The sequence below is a fragment of the Equus caballus genome, chromosome 1, assembly GCF_041296265.1.
Source record: "Equus caballus isolate H_3958 breed thoroughbred chromosome 1, TB-T2T, whole genome shotgun sequence".
NCBI classification, from domain to species: Eukaryota; Metazoa; Chordata; class Mammalia; order Perissodactyla; family Equidae; genus Equus; species Equus caballus.
Genome location: NC_091684.1, coordinates 170,851,179 through 170,854,356, shown reverse-complemented (window position 1 = coordinate 170,854,356; position 3,178 = coordinate 170,851,179). Strand labels below are relative to the sequence as shown.

At 38.5% G+C, this 3,178-nt stretch overlaps 1 long non-coding RNA gene across 1 annotated transcript; it reads right to left on the bottom strand.

Annotated features, from left to right (window-relative positions):
• Nucleotides 1-995: 995 nt before the first annotated feature.
• LOC106782138 (uncharacterized) lies at nucleotides 996-2,243 on the bottom strand. Its single transcript, XR_001378984.3, has 2 exons — nucleotides 2,058-2,243; nucleotides 996-1,252 (listed from the first exon to the last, which is right to left on the bottom strand). It is a non-coding gene; the product is annotated as an uncharacterized lncRNA (long non-coding RNA).
• Nucleotides 2,244-3,178: the final 935 nt, after the last annotated feature.

Sequence of the window (3,178 nt, the reverse complement as noted above, 5' to 3'; positions counted from 1 at the left end):
AGCATACTCAGCACCGATTCTTCTAACTTACCTTATTTAGATCAAACACTCCTGTCACTGGTCATAGTGGGGATCAGTATACGAATCTGAAGAGCAGAGAATCTATGTCCTTCCCCTTTTCTCAGAACCAAGAAGTCTGCAGCAGTGGAGAAAGGAGTAGCTGTACCATGTTCCAACTGATTGTCAGTGGTCATGTGGGTGAGGGGGCAGCCTTATTACGTGAACCTTTTCCTGTATCTTCTCATCTAGAACACCTGGGTTCAGTCTGAGACTAGTGTGGAGCAAAGGTGCTAAACATCAAAGACTGACTTCTGGGCACAAAGGCATTGCAAGGCCCTGCGGAGAGGTAACCCCAGAGAGGAGTTATCTGGAGTTATAAGGAGACAACCAGAGATCTGGCTCCTAAACTCACTTCCCGACAAACTTCTGGGGGAAAGTCCCTGAATGGCTAGGCTATCTTTTATGGGAACTTCAGTGGGAAAAACCACCTCTGGAGTTGTGAACTGTGCGACCTTCACTGAGAGGTAAAAGAGTATCTGATGGAAGGTGCAATTTATGCATAAACTAAGATCCTTGAATGTGTTTTCTGTCAACATATTTCTTCAAGGGCGGCCCCTAGCTAAGCCATCTTGGTTGAGTTTCTCACTGGGCCACCTTGTTATCAGAATGTCATGAAGAGTAGCAGAATATGCCATCCCAAAATATGCCTCTGTGGCATAAGGATTGCTTGTAGCTGGCTGTTTTTGAGAAATGGCAGGCACAGGAGAAGCCTGTGAAGTTACCTCTGTAAACCTGGTAGAAGAGATTGTTTTACTGGATGTGCATCAGAGACTGCAGCAGTGCCCTATACCCTGAGCTTTCAGGTGTCACTGATGATGGCTATCAGCATAGACTCTCTGCCTGGGGGTAACCACATTTCTAATGAACTCAAAAGAACAAAGCTAACAACTTATAGCAGATGAGAGGGACCATAAAATCTACAGAGCATGTCTGGGTTAGTTAATCAGAGGTCATTCAAAGTGACAGTATGGTTTATTTTCTAATATGGATTCCCTTATGTCAACTTTGTGTTGAGCTGGTATCAGTTCCCCCTTTTGTTGTTCATCCTCAATCTTGAGGGATATTCTGTTGATGAGGGGCATAGGTTGTTCCATCTCATTGAGTCAGTCTCTTAGTAAGACGTGGTGCAGGTGGGCTCCCAAAATTAGGCGTATGTTGTGTAAGCAAGTAAGCAGGTATTTAATATGTATTTCTAGAAAGACAAAAAGGAAAACAAGGTTAGTGGTGGGAGCAAATTATAAACCAACAAATTATAAACCTTTTTGAACCATGGCCACAGCCAGTCAAAAAGATTTCTAGATGTTAGAGTTGAAGCATCTTTTGCAGTTTGAAATGTCTCTGATGATGTCATCAGGTGTTCAGGTATCTTTCTGAGTGGCTTACACAGCAACAGACACATTGTCCAGTGTCAGTTTGCGAGGCTTCGGGAAAAAGGGCAGGTTCAATTCTCAATGATTCCAAATGAGAATGATGGGAAAAAATTGAAAACATTAGTTTGGAGATTGGTAGCCAGATATTTCAAGAGACTAGAAGAATGCAGGATCCAAACCAGTTAACAAATATAAAATAAAATCCTCAAACACAATTATCAGAACTAGAACCTAATATCTGTGAACATGTATCATAGTTTTTATTGAAACATAATTTTTCCCTCTAAAATCACCCTCATTTTTATAAAAGATAGCCAAATTAAAACTAATTGCTTTGCAAAATGTTTAATTTCAATAAACTTGGCCTAACTATTTACATAAGTATAGCAAGAATAGCCTTTGATCAATTATGCTCTTTTAAATCTGCTTTGTGGAACTTTTTATGAGGAATCTTAGATTGACCTTTAAAGGCCTCTCAGGCCCAGGAAAGCCAAGCCAAGGACTTGCCATCAGATTTCACTTGCAATATCTACAGATTTGGGTGGATTCCTCTCTTTTCTTCTTGAGGTCCCCCAAAATATTTCAAGGTTCCAGCCACCTGCCAGATAACTGAACTTCGTGACTTACCAGGCAAGATTGCTGGAATCCCTGGAAACAAGGTACCAGGCCAATATTTCCAAGAGGCTTTATTCCAGAAAGTCAACCTTTATTCCTCAAAAGCTGTCTTGTCATATCTGAGTCTGTATGTTTCTCTCAAATATGTCATTCCAGTCAAGCATTTGGTAATATAACCAATGTTTCCAATTGTGTCCTGTTACAAGGCAAATAGATGTTTATTGAACTTATGCAAATACCTATATTGACATAAAAACAATACTCACTCACTAAGAGTTTCCAAATCCTGGGGGGATCAGGTAGGGAGAAAAATAAATAAATGTTTCAAATCTGCTTACAAAGCATAATTTATCAAGTTGATATAAGGCATAGTTAGAATGAGAGAAAAAGAGAAAAAGACTTTCTTAAATCTGGTAACAAAACAGAACATAAAAAATAATCAGCAATATCTCAAATGAGAAGCCATATAAATTATAATCATTGTCATCAGTTCATTCAGCTCTGTGTAATAGATTCTTGATCTTCATCTTCTGTTGGCAGTTTTATGAGGTCGTCAGTTTCTCTGAGTTCTTTAATTTCTTACCCAGTTCAGTTTTATAATCTGAAAGTTTATCAGTAGCCTATATTCTAGAGTAAGTGTTGGGATCCTTTCCATAAATCTCTCTGAAGACAAAACATATTTGCAAAAGCAAAAGGCATCAGAGTAAAACAGAAACTATCTCCAAGTGACAAAAGATTCAAAACGGCAGTTAACAAACTTTGTTACTTCTGTGACATACAACATTTCAAGATAATAACTAGAATTATGGCTGACAACCAGGAAAGATCAGAATTTTGGGAATGTTATATAAGTTTAAACCATTTACATCAATAACATTTATCCATATAATACCGCCTAAGAAGGTTTATCATCATTTATTTGACAATGCTTCCCATGTAATTTAACATACCAAGTAAGCCTAATAAATTTAGTACCTGCCTCCATATAGGAAGAGAGAGCAAATTTCCCTGAGAAGTCTCAGAGGCCCTCTGAAGACCCTCAAAGAAATTCTCTTCCTTCTTCCAGTTCAAAAGAAAGCCTTTCTTCAGGATTTGAATATTTTTTTGGTGGGGGCTTGTCAAAAATATCAAAA